A 25,214-nucleotide genomic window follows, 5' to 3' on the forward strand; every position below is an offset into this window, starting at 1 on the left:
CTTATTTTTTTTAAGTCAAGTAAAGAAGCCAAGTGGTGGTGCCTCCCACGTTGCCTTGCCCAGCCGGTTGTCGCCACAGCTATACTGAGTTGTCTGTAGACCACGGGGTGGCAAGACCTCTTCTCCCGGTGGGTTCGAGGGGTCGACGTGAGCTGCCTACAAACGTGAGCCTTCATTGCTTTCCCTCCCCCTGCTGCCCCTGAAGGGAGTCGAACACTCAGGATGGCAGGGCGGACTCAACTTACATCTCATGTGGATCTCTACGGATAACAGAAACTGCGAACAAGCACGGAGACAGAATTATACTCCATCTTCCCCTGCCTGTGGGTGGAACCTAAGGCTGGTCTGAAGAACTTACCAGTCACTCTTGGACAATAAACATTCTCTGATCGCTTTGAAGCAACTAAATTCTTAAGCACAGTATAAATTTTAGTAATTTAAAAATGTTTAGTCCCACTGAGGGAAATGATTACTCTTATTTTTTTTTTCAGGTAAGGAAATTGAATTTAGAGAGAATAAATGATTTAATAAAGGTCCCAGAGGTAGAAAGTGGGGAAGCCAGGATTCAAACCCGTGACCTAAGTCTGTGTCACTCTGCAGATCACACTGTTTCCTTTCTACTGGGTCCTCCAAAGAGACGTTCACTCTCTCTCCAGCCAGGTTTATCTCCCCTTGAGCAAGTGATGAGTTAAAGGTTGAAAATTGGTTGCCTTTCAGTCTGTTAGCTTGTCCTATGTAGGTGGTGTTCTTAGAGGGCAAACTCTGAGATCACGTGTAAAGGAGCATTTACCGTCTGTCCCACTGGGAAAAGAGGGGAATTGTTTACAGGCAGAGTTTCTTAATCTTTGGTTCATGAATGATCTCCTGATGGGAAGAGAAGTATCTTCTTCTCTTTTTGGGGGGTGTCACTTTGTAACTTACTTATCAAAATCCTATGTTGTAAATCAATCTAAGGGATAAGATTTGGGGCCCGGCCTTATCCCGGTGTGGGGGGGTGTCACTTTGTAAATGACTTTTGTGAAAATAATGTTTTTTAATGTAAAAATATTCTGGATATGTGGTTTCACTGCAAACAAATGTAGGATGGAAAGGATGTTACTGTGCGCGGTTAGTAGTAGACACACCAGTGACTCCCATGACGTCCTGTTGATGAGACCAGCGTCCACTGATAAGAATGGAAGACAATACACCCTCTCACTGAATGTGCACTGCTGCTTTTCTTATGTTGGGCCTAGCATAAGTTAGGAAATAGGAATGAAAAGAAATGTCAAAATTTATATATATATATCCTTTGTTTTAATATTTTCTGATGAGCATAAGAACTTTTTCCCCACTTCCCCCCTGAAGCCACAATGATTATTGTGTGGCAAAATTATCACTGTCCATCCTGAAAATATGTTGGACACTTTTCATGAGAAGGCTTGATTTTAAAAAGGCTGGAATTGTGTTGTCTTGGGACAAAATCATTCTGAACTATCTTATACAACTGCTTATTAAACCTTTGATAAAAAGTAGCCATATATGGTTAGAGAGATTGGGGAAGTCCTTGTTTTGTGGATTTGACCTAGCTTGTTTGGGACTTGGAGTAAATAAAGAAAATTTAAGCAATACCCTCTGTGAAATGACAACACCTCTCTGGGATTGTTGACATTTCATTTAATACGATGTCCTATGAGGACGTGTTATTTGGAGCTGCTGCAGCCATCTTGTGATCATGAGGGTAAGGCCAAGAGAATTGTAGAGAAGCTGACCTGGAATTCCGACATTGTGGAGCTGCTGAACTACTGAAATTCTCCATCTTCAGATTACCTGCGGGAAAAGTACATTCTTAGGATTTAAGCCACTTCAGTTTGATATTTTGTTACTAGCCCTCCAAAGCAGCTTAACAAATAGATAGGGCTGGTGATTCAAACCCTGTCTTAGAGAATGCTGGTGCTCCTTGGCGTAAGTCTTCCCTCACCTGGCAAAGAGCTTTGGGACACTGATTCTTTTGTGAGTCAGCATTTAACATTTTCTGAAGGAAAAGTCAAACAGATTGGATGACATGCACAGAAGATGTCAAACTGTATATTACAGTTTAACTTCTATTTCAAGGTCAACACCATTATGTTTTTAAAATTGAAATTTACTTTTGAGCAGACTTGAGATTTAATTTTATTTTATTGCATTTTTTTTCTTCCTGGAATTAACCATTCATTTTTGAATAATCATTTTTTTAAGAAAGTTGAGCACCTATGAAGTAAATACATTTCTAATGTAATAAGATTATTGCATATAATTTTATTCCCCCACTTATGTTTTTATGAGCATTTTTCTGGGGAGGGACCCTATCCTTTTCATCAGATCCTCAAAGGAGTCTGGGACAGAAAAAAAGTGTTCTTTTGTGGAAAGTCTACCTGGCAGGTTGTGGGAGAGAGTGACAGCAGCCTGTGGACTTATTGGAAAGCAATTTGGGTTTCTAGAGGCAATGTGACCCCGTGGGTGAAAGTGTGGCTTTTAGAATCTGACACCATCTCTCAGAGCCTCTGTTTTTAATACAGAAATGGGATTATACTGGCCCGCCCCATAGGTTTGCTGTGGCGTACACATAATCTACTGCACAGGAAATGATGTTGTGGTGTACAATGTATGTGAAGTCATTAGCATAGTTTCTGGAATATAATATGAGCTCGGTAAATAATAGCGAATGACCAGGTGCATTTTGAGAACCACCTGCAGGGCTGAACTACTGATGCCAATGGCTGCCCCTTAGGGAGAAAGTGTAGGCCCGTCAAAGAGCTGGAAGTCAGCACAGATGACCAGAACATGCATGGGGTTCTCTAATCCCACCTTTGGCACTTACCCTGTGACTTAGAACAAACTACCTTCCTTCTCTGAGTTTCAGCTTCCTTATCTGCAAACTGGGGATAAACACGGCTACCTCATGAGGATGTTGTGAAGGTTAAACAGGGAAAGTGTATCTGTAGAGCGGAGGTCTTTGGTAAATGAAAGTCATCTGGCCCTCCCACAGCCCACCCACCACTATTCTAGTTCTGTCTTTGCTCCTGACCAGTGACCTAGAAGTCTATACGCAGGCGAAGGTAAATACATGGATGTTCAGGGTCAGTGCAGATGCACAGGAAGGGCGAGGCCTTGCCAGTGGTTATGTCATAACCCCGGGCACTGGTGGAGGCTGTTTTTGTCCTGCCTTAACCTAATCTCTCCCGCTCTGTGTCCCCGTGGGGCCTCTGGAACAGCAGGAGTCTGGAGCACTGCCCGGTATCTAATGTCCACAGTGGGAGGAGTAGAAAAAACATGTAGTTCTCATGTTTATGACAATTGTTGTCACTGCCATTATTTCGAGGCAGTCCCATTGCCTTCCAGAAAGCATTGAGGGGATGAAGAAGGGATAAAGTAAAATTTGAGAGGATACCATTGAATCATTCAACATCCTCAAGCACACATCTTGCATCTTGTGCTTCGTTCTAGTCATCCTGGGTTCCCTTAAAGCTTTCTTTTTATTTATAGCACTTACTATGCTTTGAAAGGACAGTATATGTCTCCCACTCGTTTGTAGTCTGCCTTCCTTCTAGAAGATCCATTACCTAAGGGGCGGGGACTAGTTATTGTATACTGAGCCTAGAACAATGCCTGGTACATTGAAGGTGTGTGACCAAATTATTGAGTAAAGGAAGGATTGAATGTTTAAAGGAAGCTATTGGTTAAAGAAAATAATTTGAGTGGGTGTGACATGATGGATTATATTTGAAGACTCAACTTTTGCTAGAGTTCCATCTCCTTTTCACTGTACACAAACAAGACTTGGTCCAATGGTGTGCATGAAGTCAAGGTTCCTATATGCTGGTCTGTTCCTACACCTCCAGTCCCTGTTGCCCTGGGAGCATGATGCGTTCTTACCCTGTTGATCTCAGGTATGGCCACATGATTTGTTTTTGTGATGTAGATGGAATTAATGTGCATCGCTTCCAGGTAGAAATTTTAAGAGCCGGCGTAATTCATCGTGCTCCTTTTATCCCCTGCTGTGATCTTAGAATCATGTGACAAGATGGCTCTTCTGTCCATTAGATTTCTGAGTGGCTTCAGGGACTAGAGCTTGTTTGTCAACCCAAGATGGACAGGAGGTGTGAGTGAGAAACGAACTTGGTGGTTTTAAGCTGCTGAGCTTTTCAGATTGTTATTGCAGCCTGGCCTACAACCTAGCCTGTCTCTATAGACCCAGTATCCATTTCAATCCTTCCCACTTTATCCATTCATATGTTGACCCCAAACACAAGCAACCAGGGAAAGGAAGGAATTACATTTCTAGAGTGCCTTTCAAGTGCTCAGGGTGGTGCTAGGTGTCATTCCCAAAGCCATTTTTTCAACCTCTCCAACAACCCACTAAGATGGGCAGGGACTCCTAGCTCTAGCACAGGGTTGAGGAAACTGAGGCTCAGAGAAGGTTGGGCACCCAGTGCAGGGTCCCTTGGTTTCCATTCCAGAGTTCTCACTCTTTCCATTACAGCAACTGTCTCTCCCTGAAATGCTTGCTTGCTAAGGTCATTCTGGGAGACTCTTTTGGATCTTAAAAAATATAATAACCTTTACTAATGACCTGGTAATTGTTTTTATAGCTTCCCAATGAAGTGTGAAGTGTTCTAAGAGACAGCACAGGGCAATTTCCCTTGATGGTGAAGTTTTCCAAAGAACGATTCCCTTACTCTTCTGGGCTCCTGCTGATATTGACCTGATGTTGGGCTGCAGGCCTGGGAACTTGGAAAAAGCTTCAGAGGTTGGGGGGAATGTTGACTTAGTCTTGTCTTTATTTTAAAGCATTAATCCTGCCTTTCTTCTTCTAAAGTGGCCACATAATAATGTAGGAATAAATAGTAAATAGCTGGCATTTACCAGGCACTTACCCTGAGCCACGGCTGAGCTCAGCACTGAAAGTTGCCAGCCTCTCCAGCCAGGACCCAGAGCTGTGCCCAGCACACAGTGAGGGCTCCATGAATATCTCTGTAATGAATGAATTATCCACAACAAACATTTGTTGGACCTGCTGCTTTGAGCCTTGTTCCAATGCAATGAAATGATTTCTGCTCAAATGCAGTGAAAATGTACTGAGAGAGGGGGAAAACAAGTTTAGTGTTCAGTCAACTTGGTCATTGAATTCACACCCAAGAAACTGTTCCAAACCCCAAGAAGGCAAGACAATTGATTTTAACTGAAAACATTAATGATTATGTCAGCTAACCTCTTAGAATTAGGTCAAACAGATGACCTCATAGGGTTGCCTTTTCTCTCTTTAGGACAAAGAGCTGGACTCAGCCTGTCCCCAGCATTACGTTCCTTGCAGGATAATGCTTTATATGAGGACATTTAACAGTTTGCTTTCAAAGCCCTTCCCAACAGTTGCCTCATTTTGTTCTCACGATCGCCGTGTGCAGCAGGCAGGGCAGATGTGTTTATTATGAGCTGCAGCTGAGGAAGTTTAGAGACATTAGGGATCTGCCTAAAAACCACACACTCATCCAGGAGGGGGCTAGAGCCTGTGACGTCAGCTCTGAGCCATGTGTCCCTTCCTCTCGACTTCCAGTAGGTTCTGAGGGGCTAAGCAGGTGAGCGGCTGTTGTACATTCTGTGTTGCTGCTGCAGCTCCATGCGCACTGTTCCGTCAGATACAGTTTTCCCTGAAGCAAGAGCTGACAGACCTGTGATGGTTAATTTTGTAGTCAAGTGGGCTGGGCCATGGCAGCCAGTTGCTCGGCCGAACACCAGTCCACAGGTTGCTGTGAAGGTATTTTTTAGATGTGATTAACATTTAAATCAGTGATTCTGAGTAAAGCCGATTATCTTCCATATGTGGGTGGACTTCAGCCAGTCAACTCCAAGCCTTAAGAGCCAACACCGCGGTCCACGCAGATGAAAGAATTCTGCCTCCAGACTGCCTTGGGACTTGACTGCAACATCAACTCCAGCGTGACAGCCAGCCTGCAAATTTCGGCCTTGCCAGCAGCCCCCACAATTGCATTAGCCAATTCCTTAAAATCCAAACATCTGTTATTTACACATTCTATGGGTTCTGTTTCTCTGGAGAGCCCTGACTAATACAGTACCTGATGCCTTAGGATTTTCTGGCAGATGACAACAATAATGATAGCTCCCACAGTTGAGCACCTACTATGTGCCAGATGCTTTCCTTGAACCATCCCGCGCAATCCTCACAACTCCATCTGGTGAACATTACTCCCCTGTGTCACAAATGAAAAAAATCACAGAGTGTTGAAATAACTCACCAAGGTCAGAAAGCTAGAGTGACGCCAGGTTTCCAGGCCGAGGTCCTCAAACGACTGTTTCCAGATTCATCTTGTAATCCGTTTTCTCAGGCAGCCTAGGAATGCATCATGGCAAAAATTAGGCAACTAGCTATATTTCTCAGATGTGTAATTTTATTTGTCAGGAACTAGCAGTCCATGTGTCCAATATTATTTGGTAAACATAGTATAATACCTTGAACTAAAAGAGGAAACTTTTCTATTTACCACTTTTCCTAATTCATTGCAGAGAGGACTCCAAAATCTGTCACCTGGCAACTAAAAACCGAGTTCCACTGGTGGGACAGCAGGCTACCCCTTGCAGGCTGGTTCTGGGTTTGGAGCTACTTGGGCCTGAAGGTGGCACAGGGGGAAGGAGAGCGATGGAAATGGGCCTGGAGCCTGGGCTTTCTCTCAGCATGAACATGGCACCCAGGAGCACAAGCTGAGGTTCCAGGCAGCGAAAGGGAGAGTTTGAGAGCGGCTGCCACCTGTCCCTGTGTAGTAGATGCATTCTAGGTGCCATTATTTCACTTGTCACACGTACACACATATATAAAACCTCGGGGAAATCAACTCACCATCTTTCCCTGGGAAACTTGATGTGAGCTTTGGAAGTAAAAAAATAAAATAAAATAAGGCAGGGAACCTCCTTCACATGCACTTATTTTTAGCTCCTCTCTCCGTTGCAGAGTGGCTAACGCCAACTCAAACTATTTCGGAAAAGGGTTGCCAGGGACAAAGTGGAGCTGTGGGTAGGCCTCCCGGAGCTGGGCTCTCAGAAGCAGGTGAGATGCGAGATAAAACAATCGCTCTGCAGCCACCGCTGACGTAAGTGCTGGAGATTTCTTCAATTAGCTTAATCCTTTCCTCCTGACACGCACTTTATAGGAAAGCAAGTGCCATAATTACCCTCCCCCGTCCTCTCTAATCCCTGTCTGCCTGCCCGAGCTGTCTGCCTCTCCGAGCCCATGTCATGCTGAGGAGGGCTGTGTGTGACAGATTGCTAAATCTGGCCTCCTCAAGGCAGGGGACTCTGCTTTCAAGTGGCACCGGCTGCTCAAGCCTCGCCCCAGGGCTGAGGCAGGCCCAGAAAGTTCTGGAGGGCTGCCTTGTGACTCAGGAAACCCCTGGCTGAGAAGGCCAGCCCTTCACCGCCGGCAGACCCCTCTGCAGGTAGCTGGCCTTGTTTAGGATTAAACCTGGGACCCTGCCCAGGGAAAGCTTCTTTCCTCCAGAGAAGGGTGTCTTGGCTCCAGGTGCCAGGGCAAACGCTCACCTGACAGGCGGGGCACATCACCTGGTCCTGCCTCCTATCCGAACACACAGGGCCCACATCTGCAGCCATGTGTCCATCTATTTACCCATTACCCACCCCCCACCAGTTAATTTCCTTTCATGAGCCACTATTTTGGATTCAGAAACTGCTACTAGTTAGAATTCAGCTCTGCCTCTAACCACCTGTGTGACTTTTGAGCCACTTTCTGAGCCTCAGTTTCCTCATTGGGAAATTGGTAAAAATTCTTTTGCACAAGATCTCTGTGAGGATTGAGGAGAGTCATGAATGCAAGCCACCTAGTATACAGTGGTTAATAAATGTATGAATAGGACTAACCATAGCATATTAACGTTACTGATACAGCCGTCTAATAATGTTTACTTCTCTAGTGCTTTACTTCATTATAATTTTCAAAATAATTTCATTTAACATTTCTTCACCTGATATAAAGTAGATATTATGTCCCCAACTTTTTTTCAGACAAGGTTTGATATGCTCCAGGTCACTAAGGTCAGGGGTTGGCAAGCTATGGCCAGTGGACCAAATTCAGCCCCCTGTCTGTTTTTATAAATAAAGGTTTTTTGGAACACAATCATGTCCATTTAGTTATGCATTGTCTGTGGCTGCTTTTGTGCCACAGAGGCAGAGTTGAGAAGTTTAGACTTGAAAGCCTAAAACATTTTCTATCTGTCGCTTTACAGGAAAAGTTTGCTAACCTCCGACACCGATTACAAATGGGGGAAACAGGACTGAAGTAATAGAGATGCCTCCTGATGCTTTTTATTCTGCTCATTTCCCTTTCTCCCGTTCCCACTCCTGACCTACACCCCACAGCACTCTCAGGAGCTTCTCAGAGGGGTGGAGTGTGGACGGAGCCGCTCAGAGGTTCTGTGCCCTCCATCTCCCGGGCAGGAAGCCCGGCTCTCCGGGCCCCTCCCTCCTCCCCTCCCTGCCCCTGGCCAGGCCCAATCCTGAGTGCTGGGAGACACCAGGGGTGACAAGTCCTGCCGCTAGCACTCAAAAAGCAGTGGGGAGGAAGGGGATCAGAAAGTAAAGAAATAATGATAAGATAGGCTAAATTATCTGCTAAGGGTATGCAAAAGGTTCGGTAGGCCTGGAATGCAAATTTGAGCGGGAACCTGGGAGAAGAGGCTGAGGCTAGAGAAGTACAGTAAGGAAAGACCTTTGGGGGCCTTAAATTGCATTCTTGGGAGTTTGGGTGGTTTCCCAAGGCAACAAGGAGTCCTTGAGGGTTCCCAGCAGGGAGAACCCTCAGGCTTGCCCCTCCCACCTGCAGGGCCCCCAGCCTGCTGACACTTCCCATCCCAGCTCTGCCCCACTCAGCAGATATGTGCTTTCTCCACTCTATGTTCAGGCTTCATCCATACCCCACTCCCAGGCAATCATCTACCCCTAGGCCACACCCCAGGCCTGGCTCTGCCTTCAGGAAAGTGGACTTGGGGGGGGTCCTGTGTAGACCCAGAATGGGTTCAGAGCTGCAGTATCAGGAATGCAGGGTCCTGGGTACAAGGTCTTGTATTATGTGGTTGGGGGAGGAAGGGGCTACGTGGGCCTTGGTGGGAACATCCCCTTGGCCTGAAGGCTCTTGGTCCTATGGTGACTCCTCACGCCATTTGTGGGGCACAGCTGAAGGAGAGCCAGAGCTGGGCCCCATGCAGAGTGGAGCCCAGGCAAGAAGCCTGAGGGTAGGGGTCATGCCAAGTCACCTGATCAGAGTGACTGCTGTCGGAGTTCATGGGGCATGAATGGTGGTCTGAGCCCAGGTGGAGGCAACAGGGCTGACTGGAGAGAACAGTTCAGGAGGAGAAACTGAGAGGTGCGAGCCTCCCAGCGGTGCTGCTCTCGGGCCCCTGCCCACGCTGGTCCGGCCACACAGCGGCGGAGGAGGCTGCTCCGTGCACCTCCCGGGCCGCCTCTGAACGCGGAGGGCTGCAGGGTGGGGAACGTGGGCTCCGAACTCAACCAGGTGCCTCTCTGAAGAGGCGAGGTCCGGAGAGTGGCCGTGGGCCAGCCAGCGAAAGAGGGCGAGGGTCCGAGGTGAAATGAGAGGAGGGGCAGGGAACAGCGTTCCGAGCAGGACTGTCAGGAGGTGAAGAAACTGTGATGTCTGCCCATGTTCTCCCTGGCAGCAGTGAGAGAGGAAGGGGGTAACTGGCAAAAGGGAGGCTGGACCCAGGCTGTCTGTGGTGTTAGTATACGGCTGTGTGTGTGTGTGTGTGTGTGTGTGTGTGTGTGTGTGTGTGTGTGCGCGCACCCACGTGTTAGGTAGAGGGGAAGGGCACATAGGAGATGCCTCTCCGAGACACTCTTCTCCTCGTTCCTGGGCAGGGATGTAAAAGTAGAGAAAGAATTCAATCTCGGTGAACTAAAGGCGCAAAATAACAAGCACACGAGCGCAAAGCGAAATGAAAAGAACTGCGAACATCTTTGCATCCACATAGTGGAAATAATGTGACGCCTGACCCCTGAAATGCAGGCAGGAGTGACTTGACTTAGATGCTAATCGCTGTTTTTAACGAGTTCTTCAGATGAGTTTAGACTCACGGCCGCAGTAGCCCCAGAGGACTCCTGGGTCAGTTATCTATGGTGGGAACATTGTGTATATGCTCTTCGCCCAAAACAGGGCCCACTTCCAAGGAGAGATTATGTTTTTCCTATCAATAAAGCTTGATTTTTATGGGTGTTTAAAATCACACTACCAAGACCCACTGGTATTATATGGGTAGGTGTTGAATGGGTTCCAGGACGCAAGTCTGCCAACATCCATAATCTTCATGAGCTCAAATGCCCTAAAATATTGCCCTTGAGGTTCTTCCTAGGAAGACCGGCCTTGCCAATTCTTCAGTACTCTTGAAATGAGACAGAATCTCCTGAAGATCGAGAAGAATTTTGGAAAGAGCCGTGCACACCCCTCCACGGGTGCAGGCTGACCTCTTTAATTTTAGGCTGCCTTACTCAATGGCAACTTCTGCTTCATCTCCTTGCCACCAATCCTCTTGTTTTCTCTTTTACCAGGAACAGTTTTTAATATGGGTGTGGTGTAAGGCCTAAAAGTAAGGTCTTGTATTAGGGGCTGCCTTGGCATTTGGTGAAATCGGGAGGCTTTTAGATGGCCTAACCCCGAGGTTCCCACACTGCTCGCACAGGTAAGGGCCCCCAGCCAAACAACCCACCTTATTAAACAGACCAGGTGTGGTTCTTGCTTATCCCCGAGGAGCAGGTGTCAGTTCCCCGCCAGCTCCAAGAATTATTCACACAAGCCAATTGTGTGCCCCACTGGAACCAGGGGCTCCTCACCCTTTTGACAAACCTCCCACAGTCCCTTGTGGTTCACTCTGTCCCCTGGTGCAACCCCTGGTGTCCCTGCACAGCACGGTGTCCTCCTCCCTACAGCCAGAGGGAGGCGCTCAAGGCACAAAAGGAAGCTGCACTCTCTCTGGCTTCTTGGGACCAGTGGGTAACCAGAGTTGCTGATGATCCCATCAAGGTCCCTGACAAAGCTGAACTTCTCTGAGAAACTCCCCACCAGGGCTAAGGCAGAAGGAGTCTGGAATCTCGATTTTCCCCCTACGGCCTGGTTTTATCTCTGCTAGAGCGTAGTTTAAAGCCAGTGTGCTCTTTACTGCTCAATGCAGAGATTAAAGAAAAAATAGCCCCAATGATTTCATCTTATTCTTTTCAATGAAAATTACTTTTCAGAACTATTAAATCTTCTGTGAAGGTTATAACAGAGGACTTAGATTCAGTTTAGCCCATTTATTAAGATATAGGCTCCTGAGCCCCAATATAAAAAATAAACAAACAACTAGCAGTTTACTTGGATTTATGCTCAGTTTGTCTAATCAATCAATCTGTAAACATTATGCAAATGTGTGTAAACCAAGACCTAGCCCAGACTTTACGTATGCATTGTTATGTAAACGATCAATCTTGTTAATACAAGTATTAATATACACCTGACATTAAACACAAGTTTACACAGCCGGGCTGGTAGAAGGCGGCGTGATTTACACTGACATGTAAATAGCAGTAATGCTCTTTGTGGGGCTTTGGAAAACAGACTGAGCTAGAGTTCACTGGGAGGCCTGCCCCCACCAGGTTCCCCAGACCCACTCCCAACCCCTCATTCAATGCAGCTCATGGGGAATTTGGGAAGCATTTGCATGGCAACTTATCAGTGCTTACTAGTGTCCTTGTTTTTGATATCCTCGGTCCCCAGGACCTTTAGAGCCAGAGATCCCTAGTCTCCAACCAATGGTGCAGGGAGTCATTGACTAACTTCAACTCCCACATAACTGAGGGCTTGCAGGTGAGCTGTTGTGCCAACAGGATCTGCTGTTAGGTGGCCCATTGGGCAGCTCGGGGAGCAGCAGGTCTTGCTGCACTCTGCCCACCCCCTTCTTCCTGCCGACTTATCTTCAAGTCTGTTTTATTTTTAAATTTTTTAAAATCCTCATCAGAAGATATTTTTTCCATCACTTTTCAGAGAGAGTGGAAGGGAGGGAGGGAGAGAGAAACATCGATGTGAGAGAGACACATCGACTGATTGCCTTCTGATGCTGGAGGAGAGCCTGCAACCGAGGTTCATGCCCTTGGCCTGAATCGAACCTCGGACCCTTCAGTCTATGGGCCGACACTCTTGCCACTGAGCCAAACCAGCCAGGGCATCTTCAAGTCTGGTTTAAATGTCACCTCTTTGGACAGGCCTTCCTTGATAGACTCAATAGCTTTCTTCTCAGCTGTTCTCTAACATAGCACCCGGCACATCAGGTTTATGATGCTGTTCTCAATTGTGACGGCGTATTTATTGACTTCTGGGTTTACTGTTATCCATCTTCCCCACCTATGAACTTCATGGGGTCAGAACTATGTCTGCTTTGTTCATTGTTTTATACTCAGTGCCAGGCACGTGAGATGTGCTTAGAAAGATTTTATTGGGTGGATGGATGGATGGATGGATGGATGGACACACACACTCTGGAACCTTGTTGCTCAGCACAAAGTTCTGTCTTTCCTTAGGCAGCCTCAGGAGATTGCCCAGTTCTGTCTTTACCTAGGTCCTGGATCCTGCCCTGAATATACTTATAACCTGCCTGGCTGCCCCACAACGCTTTCTCCCAGAGCTGGGTTCTGTTCTCTGAGCTCCCCACCATGCCATGATAACAAGAGTAGAAGGAGAAGAAGCTGTCACATACTCAACACTTAGTAGGTTCCAGGTATTATAGTAGGTGCTTTACACCCATCACCTCATCTGAGCTTTTATCTTCAAAGCATATTTTCCAAAATATCAGGTCTTTAACAAGGAGGTCAAGGTAAAAGGGGCTGGGGCCGGGACAGCACACGGCACAGTTCAAAGTCCATATTGCAAGTCCTCTAGATGTGAGTTCGAATCCTGCTTTCACTAGCTATGGATTTGGGGAAAAGACACTTACTCTGGGTCTCCATTTCCTAAGCTGTAGGACAGGGCAGTGAATATTGGTTCCCCAGCATTGCTGTGATGATTAAATGAGATTGAGCGTATGGCATATTTATAATTATTCTAGCTCTTACGCAACAGTTCAAACATCTGGAGAGCAAGGCCTGGGTTTGTTCTCTTTGATCTCTGTCTTCTTTGTGCTCTTTAAACCCTTGGATGTTTTAGCTCCCTCATGTCAGCCAGTGTCCTTCTAGTAGCAAATGTGTGTGGGTTGAACCTCATGGTGCATTCACCAAAATCAATCACCCCAGGCTAAGATTGAGGAGGTAATGACCCAGGTCCTTGCAGGTGGAAGAAAGAGATGCTAAAATGACCTGAAACTTGAACACCCATGAATCAGTCCTAGCCCCAAAGGCCCTGAAACAAAGGGCTTGGAACTGGACTCCACAAGGCACAGCTAGTTGGTCACAGCTTCCAGCCAGAGCATATCTGTTACTGGCACGCCTGTTAATGTCTGACTTCCCTGGAGAGCAGGGCCTGTGTCTTCCTCATCGTTGGAACTAGCAGCTGATCAGGTACAGGCCCATGGTGGGTATCCAATCAGTTTGTTGGGTAAATATTCCTTTCTAACCCCTCACGCAGATTCATTGAACTTCTACCTCTTTTTTTTGGTGTTTTGGGGGAAGGAGGTACGTTGAAGATTGTCTTTGAACTTCATTTGGGTGGCAGTTGAAGGTGCAATAGGAAAAAGCCCACACAAATATAATTTTTCCTACGCTCTCTATGTCTCTTGGCAATGTCTGCCTGAAAATTGCCTGTTTATGGAGAGGCTCAGTCCTTGGCCAGATGGAGCTCGGCTCCAGCGGGTCAGCCCCTATCATTAATAGCAGCTGCTGGCCCCAAGAGCTCCCTGCAAGACCAGAAACACCAGCTGAAATGAAAAACTTAAAATCAACAAAAACTAAAAAGGAGTGAGAAGGTGGGGCTGACTTATTACCTTTACATACTATTAATAATAACACCTTTTATCTGAACAGGACTTTGGGATTGATAAAATGCTCTGCCCTGTATTATTTCATTCATTTCTCACCAACCCCTTTGAGGTACTATTTATAACCAATTTGCAGATGGAGAAACTGCTCAGAGACAGGCCACAAACGCAGCTGGAGTCCCATGCCATCAACTTCCAGCATCCTTTAATGAGGGCTTGTTCAGTGACGTCTCTCTGGGATTATCTGAAGGTAAGTAAGGGCCTCATGTTGGCCACCTAGACTACCCCCAGCTGAGTGCTTCTAATTGTTCTGACAGGTATAGGCTCACAAATGCTTTTTTAGAGAAAGAAAATTTAGCCAAGATGGGATTTTCCCAAAAGAATTCTTTAGAAAGAGTGCCAGAACCTTTACCTTCCACCTTGACAGTCCCCAGAGACAAACTGAAGGGACCTCACTTAATGTCTCATCGGAAGGGTATTTGCAGCTCCGGCTTCATCATTCAAAGCAGGAAAGGCCTTTGTCATGGTCAAATGACTTTAATGTGTTTTGAATGCTACATAAATTCAAACTTGATGGCTCATTTATTTGTTGGATTGAAGTTTTATACAATAAACTAAGCCTTGGTATTTACTAATAACTTGTGCACTGCCCTTTGTTTGTTTAGAACAGCCAGAAGGCAAAGAAGTTGACCGAGTCCCTCGTGGCCAATCTGGTGTTCAGATCCTGGCATTTCCTGGGACAGTTTATGTGTTGGTGGGAGGGATGATAAGGGGACTGTGTGTGGAGGGGGCAGAGCACACAGTGGGGAGAGGTAGGGAAGGATAACACTGCAGGGAGGTGTTTTCTTCCAGACTTATTTGACGTAGCCCCGCCACGGCTGCTTTGACCGCTGAATTCAGTGAGCTGGGAATTCAGAATTGTGAGTGACAGGCCAGGCTTGGCTAGTGACTTGTGGCATGACCTTGGAAGATTCATTGTCCCCTGCTGTGTTTCACTGTCTCACTCTGGGGGGGAAAAATGAAAAAAAAAAAAAGCTTATAATAAATCCTATTCCTCATTCAAGGTGAGTTTCCTTCAGCTACTCTACTTTCAGGAGATTGTGGCTCTGTATCTGCACCCCACCCACAAAGACCTTTCTCTTTCTCTAACTCCAGTGTGTTTTAGTTCACGGCTCATGGGCAAGAGCGCAGGCTTCAGTGTCAGAGCTGAGTGTGGGTCCCGAGTCCACCACTCATCTAAACTTAACAAGTTAGGAATGTTTTGAGCTTCCATTCCCTCATCTGTGAACTGGCAATAACAGTCTATAATCTGGTGATGTTATTGTGAAAAGCAAATGATTGAGCCCGGCCAGTGTGGCTCAGCGGTTGAGCATCGACCTATGATGATTCAGCTTCGGTTCGATTCCTGGTCAGGGCACATACCCAGGTTGTGGGCTCGATCCCCAGCAGGGGGCATGCAGGAAGCAGCAGATCAATAACTCTCATCATTGGTGTTTCAACTATCTCTCTCTCCCTCTTCCTTCCTCTCTCCCTGAAATTATATATATATATATAGATAGATATGGATATATAGATATATAGATAAAAGTAAATGATTGAATACATGTTAGTCCTCAGCTCAGTGCCCAGCATGTAGGAAGTACTCCTTATAAATAAGAGCAACATTAATTATAGTTTTATGTTTTGGGGTCCAGAATAAATTGTAAGATCCTAGAGGGAGGGACTGGTGGTTTCCAGTCTATCCTCCGGCACGTGGAGATGGACTTATTTTCCTGGTAACGGATTTTCATAGCCTACCTCTCAGATGGATAATGTGACGGCCCCTCCCAGGACTCCCTGAGAGCAGCAGCATCTTTGGGCTCATTTGAAGGGCAGGAATAAGTGGGCAGAATTTATGAATCTCTACAGTTCCACGGCCAAGGACATATATTCCTGTTAAGAGTAGATGACAGGACATGCCTTCAGCACTTCCCATTTCCAGGCAAGTGAAGTCCCCTTCCAGTCCTCACCTCCAGAGTCCAGCAGCTCATTAGCTGGGGTAGGTTCTGGTTCCAACAGGATACACGAGGAGAGGCCTTGCTGGACTAGAGCCTCAACCAAGGTCACTGGCGTGTCACAGGCTCCTGGGGGCTAGCATCTGTCTGTCTGGGTCTGAGAGGGGCTTTGTGCCCAGGTGATGTCCCTCAACAGTGCAGCAGCAGCCCCTGGGCCAGGGAGCGCTGAGGGCAGCGGCAGCTGAGGGTCCTTATGGCCCCGGGCATGTCTTACCTGTTGCCAACAGATGGGGCAGTGAGGTTCAGTGGGGAATGCAACGCAGGCAAGCTCCAAATGGCTAAAAATGTGCGTGTTTGAGCTAGTTTTGGAATAATTGGGTGTATAAAATTTGGGTTTCGATGGGATTTTTAGCTGATGGGTCTCAGCCTGCAGAAATTAACAACCCAGGGGCAATACAGAGGCCATATTTGGCTCATTTTTGTACCAAGCATATACCAATGACTCATTTTGTCTTTTTGTTTTTTAGGGGTTTGTTTGTGTTTTGCTGAATAGTATTTCATTGTATAGATATATCACATTTTGTTCATCCATTCATCGGTTGATGAACCTGTGGATGTTTCCAATGTTTGTCTGTCATAAATAATGCTGCTATGAACATTCACATACAAGTTTTTTGGCGAGATATGTTTTCATTTTTCTTGGGAAGATTCCTGGGAGTGGCATAGCCAGATCCTATGATAAGTTTCTATTTACTTATTTAAGAAACAGTCAAATTGTTTTCCAAAGCAGCTGTAAACCTTTTACTTTTCTTCCAGCAATGTATAAAGGGTCTGATTTCTCTGCATCCTGGCCCAAACTCGTTACTGTCTTTTTGATTATAGCCATTCTAGTTGGTGTGAAGTGGTGTCTCAATGCAATTTTGATTTGCATTTCTCTGATAACTAATTATGTTGATTGTCTTTTCATGTGCTTATCAATGATTCATGTATCTTCTTTGGTGATAATGTCTATTCAAATCTTTTGTTTATTTTTTTAAAAATATGTCTTATTGATTTCAGAGAGAGGGAGGGAGAGAGAGAGATAGAAACATCGATGATGAGAGAGTCATTGATCGGCTGCCTCCTGCATGACCCCCACGGGGATTGAGCCCCCAACCCAGGCCTGTGCCCTGACCGGGAATCAAACCTCCATCTCCTGGATCCTAGGTCGGTGCTCAACCCCTGAGCCATGCCAGCCGGGCTCTTTTGCTTATTTTTAAATTGAATTGTTTTCTTTCTTTATTCTGTTATTCATTCTGGATACAAGTCTATTAGCAGATATACTATACTATACTATTAGCAGATATACAAGTCTATGACTTGTTTCTTCATTGCCTTAATGGTATCTTTTGTAGATACCATTACATAAAAAGCTGTTAATTTTTTAAACTTTATTTTTATTGTTGACACTATTACAGATGTCCCCATTCCCTACCGCCCTTTGCCCACTTCCACCCAGCCCTCACCCCCCTCCCCTCTGGCCATCACCACGCTTCTGTCTGTGTCCACGGGTTATGCATATATATCATTTGGCTAATCCCTTCACCTTCTTTCATCCAGTCCTCCTTCCCTCTCCCCTCTGACAGCTGCCAGTCTGTTCCATGCATCCATGCCTCTGTTTCTATTTTGTTAGTTTATTTTGTTCATTAAATTCCACATATAAGTGAGATCATATGGTGTTTATCTTTCTCTGACTAGCTCATTTTGCTTAATAATGTCCAGGTCCATCTATGCTGTCACAAAAGGTAAGATTTATTTCTTTTTTATGGCTGCGTAGTACTCCATGGTGTAAATGTCCCACAGCTTTTTTATCCACTCATCTGCTGATGGGCACTTGGGCTGTTTCCAGATCTTGGCTATTGTAAGTTGTGCTGCTGTGAACATAGGGGTGCATAGATTCTTTCTGATTGGCATTTCAAGATTCTTAGGATATATTCCCAGAAGTGGGATCACTGGGTTGAAAAGCAGTTCCATTTTTTATTTTTTGAGGAAACTCCATACTGTTTCCATAGTGGCTGAATCATTTTGCATTCCCACCATTAGTGCAGTGTGGTTCCCTTTTCTCCACACCCTCACCAGCACTTGTTTGTTGATTTATTGATGGTAAACAAAAATCCTAGAAGAAAATATAGGCAGTAAAAATCTCAGACATCTCTCGTAGCAATATTTTTGCCAATATATCTCCTAGGGCAAGAGAAACAAAGGAAAAAATTAAAAAACGGGACTACATCAAACTAAAATGCTTTTGCACAGCAAAAGAAAAGCCATCAACAAAGCGAAAAGGGAACCCACTGTATGAGAGAACATATTTGCCAGCGACACATCTGATAAGGGGTTAATTTCCAAAATATATAAGGAACTTACATAACTCAACACCAGGAAGACAAATAATCCAATTTAAAAATGGGCAAAGGACCTGAATAGGCATTTCTCCAAAGACATACAGATGGCCAAGAGACATGTGAAAAGATGCTCAATGTCACTAATCATCAAGAGAGATGCAAATTAAAACCACAAAGAGAGATCAACTCACACCTGCCAGAATGGCTACTATCAATAAACAGCTGTAAATTTTGATGAAACCTGATTTAATAAATTTTTCTTTTGTGGATCATGCTTCTGGTATTGTATCTAAGAGGTCTTTGTCTAATCCAAGTTCACAAGAATTTATTCCTGTATTTATTCCTGTTTTTTTTTTCTAGCAGTTTTACAGTTTTAGCTCTTAAATTTATGTCTATGGTCCATTTCGAATTATTTTTTTTTTGTGTGGTGTGGAGTAAGGGTCTAGATTAGCATTTTGCATGTGGATAATTTAGTTGTCTCAGCATCTTTTGCTGCAAAGACTATTTTTTCCCCATTGAATTGTCCTGACATCTTTATTGAAAATCAATTGACCAAAAATGTGTGTATTTTTACACTCAGTTATATTTAATTTAAACATATACACATCTCCTTACGCCAGTGTCACATTCTTGATTACAATGGCTTTAGAGTAAATTTTGAAGTGAAATTTCTCTGTTTTTCTTTTTCAAAATTGGTTTGGTTATTTTGAGACGTTTGCCTTTTTATATCTATTTTAAGATCAGCTTGTTAATTTCTAAAAAATACTTCTAAAAATTTTAATAGAGGTTATATTGAATTTATAGATTTGTATGGGGAAAATTGATGTAACAATTTTGTCTTCCAACCCATGAATGCAGAATATCTCTCTCTCTATTCAGACTTCTTCAACTTCTCTTAATAGTGGTTTGTAATTTTCAGTGTTTGGGTCTTACATTTACTGGTAAATCTGTTCCAACATATTTTATTCTTCTTGATGCTATTGTGAATACAATTTTCTTAATTTCATTTTGTGAACTATTAATTGCTATTATGTTGAATTACAAATGACTTTTGTATATCGATCTGTGATCTTGCTGTACATATATATATGTATATATATACATATATATATATAAATTCTAGTAGTTTAAAAAGAAAATTATATAGATTCCTTGGCTTTTCTGTACAGAGACTCACATGATATGCAAAATAAAGACCATTTTACTTATTACTGTTAATTTGAATGGTTTTAGTTAAAAATGGGTCCCTTTTTTCACTAGCTAAAACCTCTAGCACTATGCTAAATAGAAGGTGGCAAGAGAAGGACATTCTTACTTTGTTCGCGGACTTGAAGAGAGAATTAAGTGTTTCAGCACGGAGTGTGGTATTTAGCTGTATGTTTTTCACAGGTGCCTATCTGGTTGAGGAAGGTTTATCCCTCCTTTTCCCAGTTTGTTGAAAGTTTTTCACTTGAATGGGTGTTGAATTTTGTTAAATGCTTTTTCTGCATCTATTGAGATAATCACGTAGCTTTCCTGCTTTGTTCTATTAATATGGCACTTTCCATTAATTAATGTTCAGATGTTAAAGCAATCTTGCATTACTGAGATAAATCCCACATGGTCATGGCATATGATTCTTTTTATATGTCTCAAGATTCATTTTGCTAATATTCTGTTGAGGCTTTTTGCCACTATATTCATGAGGATATTTGTCTGTGGTTTTATTTTCTGGTGATATCTTTGTCTGATTTTGACATCAGGGCTTCATAAAATGATTTGCGAAGTGTTTCCACTACTCATATTTCCTGGAAGGGTTTTTGAAGAATTCGTATTATTTATTATTTAAATACTTGATATAATTCACTAACAAAGCCAGCTAGGTCTGAAGGGTTTGTGTGTGTGTTTGGGGGGGGGTGGGGGGGACATTAAATTAGTAATTCAATTTCTTTCTTTTTTTCCTGTTATAAGTCTATTTATATTTTTAAATTTCTTCTTAAGTTTGTTTTGATAATTATGTTTGCTTTGGGCTTAGTTTGCTCCTTTTTCCTAGTTTCTTAAGGAACGAAAGGAAGCTTAAGTTATTGATTTGAAATCTTTTTTCTTTTTTAATATAAGTATTTAAAGCTATACATTTTCCTGTTAGCACAGCTTTAGCTACACCCCATACATTTTTGATATGTTGTATTTTCATTTAAAAATGTTTTTAAATTTCCCTTGTGATATTTTTCTTTGACTCATTGGTTATTATGAAGTGTCTTATTTAATTTCCAGATATTTGTGGATTTCCCAATTTTATTTCTGTTGCTGATTTTTAATTTTATTTCTTATGATTGCATTTTTTTTTCTAGCAACTTCAATATGTCCTCCAAAATTAGTCAGCTGTCAATTGTATTTATGTCACTCTGTATGTGATGAGTCATTTTTCTCTTGCTGCTTTCAAGTTTGTCTTTAGCATTCTAGATCTATTTATATTTATCGTACTTGGAGTTCATAAAACTTATTGAATCTGTGGATTAATATTTCTCATCAATTTGGGGTATTTTTTTGCCATTTTTTTCTTCAAATATTTTTATGTCCTCTCTCACACTTACTTCCTTCTGAGATTCCCATTACATGTATGTTGGCATGCCCAGTGGAGTCTTAGAGCTCTTTGAGCCTCTGTTTCTACACCCACTATACCTATCTAGTTCCCTAGATGTCCCTGTCAAATTTCTGGCTATTCTTCTATTCTATTGCTTGTCCCAACCAACATCACAACATCAGTATAACAGTGACATTTGGCCTCCCCTGTTTGTTTGCTTATGTCATCATCACTGTTTTCCATGATTTCAGGGACATGGGATTTTTTTCCACACTCCACTCCAAATTGAGTCAGCCTCCTTTGGCAGAAAAGCCTGCCCTGCCCCGGTAGACCTACTATACTAATGGAACTAAAGGGTTGATGGGAAGAGCCCCAGGATAAAAAATCAGAGAATCCAACTGTCCTTAGCCAAGTTTCAGTAGGTTTACTTGAATAAACCTCTCTCCATTTTTGTTGCCAGTTTGGTCAGTTTCCAGTGTGTCAAAGCTGTTTTTGACAATTTTGTCCAGTTTTATAGTTGTTTGGGGGAAAAGAACTTGCTGAGTTCCTCTCTCTGCCATTCTGGAAATCCTATGTCTTCCAGATAATTTTATGTCATTATCTCTTTATTGTGTGCTGCTTTGCTGAGACTGCTAACCAGAGGCCCAAGTCCCTTCTAGACTGAGACTCAAGCTGAGCCATCAAACTCTCTTGACTCAAATTTTAAATCTTGATCACAGTGATACAAAAACAGAAAACAAAAGGTTGTAATTCATTTATTTTAGCCACACCCTGACAAGATTCTCAGTTTTCTCCTGTTACCTTCATTTCCAGCACTCCCCTGGTTCCCATTATGCACAAAGCCTGTTTCTCTAACGTTTCATCAATTGTGGGAGGACCCTTATGTTCATCCAAAAAATACCTTTCCTGTTGACCTTAACCAGAGCCTATTTCTGTTGCTTGCAAACAAAGAACCTGCCTGATACAGCTTTTCAATGGATGAGCAGAAGGGAATTTTAAAGACTCCAGATAAGAGGCCAATTATTCACTTGATAGTTTTCGGAATTGCCACAACACACACGTGCCTGTGGGAAGCTCCTGAGCCGGCGGTGTGCTGTGTGTCTGATGAGATCCCACTGGAGGGGCCAAGTCTGCACCTGTCACCAGCCACAAAGAGGATCCAATTTTTATTCATTTCATCTGGAGAACCATCTGGGCTGGGAATAGCAGTAATAATAACAAATCATTGTCACCAGATTTCCTCATAGATAGCACTTCTTTTATGTTGCTCTTGTTAAATATTGAATTTTCAAGCCTGCTGATAAATAAGCGGCCAGCGTAGTTAGGAAGGCTGCTGTGGTCTGCTGTGACTGGGCCTGGGACCATGGCACAGAGAGATGTAACTGCCGGTAGTCTTTTCTGGAGAGACAGGAACTTGGGAAGAAAGCCCAAGAAGGCTATGGTAGGAAACAGTCCTACTAAAAACCATGCAAGGGAGTGTTGGGTAGCAATGGCTTCCTTATCAACATCATGTATGATAATTGAGGTTTTGCTTGATGTGAGCAGGGTGTGGGTGCAAAGTAAGCAATCTGTAATGTTAAGTAGCATTAATAAAGGTATATTTTCTTAAGGGAGATGATAGTCCTCTATTTCATGCTTCTCAGGGAAAATTAGATCTTCATTTGGGCCTTAAACATTTTGTGTTCTATAGACTGAGAAGAACACATTCAGAGGAGAACCATGAAGATGGCGAAATGATGTAAATTACCATGTGATGAACAACGAAAGGAACAGAGGGCATTTATTTATAGAGGAGAAAATAAGGGGTCTGGAATAGAGCAGGGGAGCGGTGATAGATAGTGTTTAAGATCTGCAGGTCTGACAGGGGGATGAAGGATACCATTTGTTCTCTCTGCCTCCAGAGACAGATCTAGGCTCACTGGGCAGACACTGCAAACAGATGCATTTTCATTCCATATCCCTCTATGTGAAATTCTTAAATATGTTTTTCCAAAGGACATCTGGAAATGGATTTTCACCTTATAATTCCAGTCAAAGAATGTATTATTTTGAACACCGAAGTTGTTAATTTTAAATACTGACACTGATAAGTGGCAGGTAGGTGATGGCTATATGGCTTATGCATATCTACCTTGGGTTGTGTTTGCTTTTCAAAAATTTAAGCTTAGGAATTGTATTAGATTGTAACCTAGAGTAGCAAATATGTGTTTTATATTTTGAAATTAATACAGTGTCCAAACCCTATTTCCCTATTTATAAGAGAACTGTGTGTGTTTTGAGCATTTATTTGCTTAAGGGTATTTAAGCATTCTGAAGGAATTTGCATAATCATGTGTAGGAGCTCTAAGAAATGGAAGGAGATACAGGGATAGAACCTTAAAGAAGAGATCCAATAGCTGGCAAGCGAAAGGCTGGTGGTAGAGTTGGAGGAAAGTGGAAATTAGAAGAGCAAACATCCCTACAGCTATCAGAAGGAGCAGAGAACCATCCATCAGCTGTAATCAAGGCAGACGGGCCCAGCAGAGAAGGTTGGAACTGTGTGCACTGCATGCACATTGGACTGTAGGACCTTATTGTACATAATCATTTAAATGATCATCCACAAGCCACAGGAGTGAGACTCAAGACTACAGCTAGTTCACCCAACACCTTTGGGTGAATTAGAAGAAGACCTCCTACTGGGCAGATGCAGCTCTGCAGGTGAATCACTTAGTACATCAGGGGACTTGTGTGGAGCTTCTTGCGCAAGGAACAGCTGTACCCACGGGCCTGAAGAACCTTGGCGTGACCAATTCCTAAGGTCTGGAACCCACATTTTTTTTTTTTAAATATATCTTTATTGATTTTAGAGAGAGGAAAGGAGAGGGAGAGAGAGAGATAGAAACATCAATGATGAGAGAGTCATTGATCAGCTGCAGCCTGCAACCTGGGCATGTGCCCTGACTGGGAATCGAACCCTGATCGCCTGGATCCTAGGTCGATGCTCAACCACTGAGCCACACCCAGCTGGGCTGGAACCCACATTTAGAACTCTGTATCTGGGCTCTTTAAAGGTTGGGCCAGAAGAATGAGGTTGTTCATTCTATTTGGAAGGGAATGCCATGCTCTACGCAAGGAGCGGTAAGAAAGAACTTTCAGAATTAGCCAAATTTGAAATGTAAAGCTTCAGGAGAAAGTGGATTTCCCATAACTAGAGAGGGCCAAGTGCGGGTTTGATTGTAGAAAATCAGGAAACAGTCTAGTTACTACAACTAAGATCTAAAGTCTGAGTGGAATTAGGAGCAAAGTTGGTGAGCCTGTGCCAGTGGTTTCCAAATGTTAGGGGGCACCAGAACCTCCGGGAGGCTATAAGCACATATTGCCGGACCTCTCTCTCAGGTTTCTTGTTCAGTAGATGCTAATATCTTCCCAGGTCATGCTCATGATGGTGGTCTAAGGACCATATTTTGAGACTGGCCTATAGAGTAGACTTGCAAATTTTAACGTGTGGGTACAAATCACTTAGAGATCTTGCTAAACTGTAGTGGGTCTGGGGTGGGGCCTGAGATTCTGCATTTCCTGGATAGGCTTCCAGGTGCTGGCTCAAGAACCAGGCTTTGAGTATCCAAGGCCTCGGACTGGTTCCATGGCAGATGCTGAGCCTGAAGTCATGTGACAAGTTATCTTAGCTGCAGAGACAAGAGGACTGTTGGGCAGGGAGCCAGGGAGCTTATACATTCATTCCACAGATATGAGTGCCTACTGAGTGCCAGGTGCTGTTAAAATGATGGGGACACAGCAGTGAACAAGCAAAGCCCTTGCTTTTATGGACTTCACATTCCAGAGAAGCAAAGTTGCGTTTACAGAGCATTCCCCAATCTCTCAGAGGATTCTACTTTGGCTTCAATATTTCATATCACAGCTTATCCCGAAGAAGGAGAAGAAATGTAGAAGACTGCGGAAAAGTAGAATAACTTAAAATACCCTTTTTTCTTTTCATATTAAGAAGTATAAAATTTCTTAGACTTGTGAATAAATTTTTCAGAAAAAATGATCATATATTTATATAGGCAGACTTACTTTTACTTCCTGCAAATAATTTCCAACAAAATGTTAGGTGCATCTTAATGATACTGTCATGTGGAGATGTAGACATAGTTAAAACCTGGACATTGACTTTAAATTAGGATGGTTCAAAAATATGGATCAGGTCAGTGTTTGAAGGGAGCGAATGAGGATTTTCCAGTGCCTTCCACCTTCCTCCCAGGAAGCCTGGGTGAGTGGGAAGGAAACAATC

This window comes from Miniopterus schreibersii (genome assembly GCF_964146895.1).
Source record: "Miniopterus schreibersii genome assembly, chromosome: 1".
NCBI lineage: Eukaryota > Metazoa > Chordata > Mammalia > Chiroptera > Miniopteridae > Miniopterus > Miniopterus schreibersii.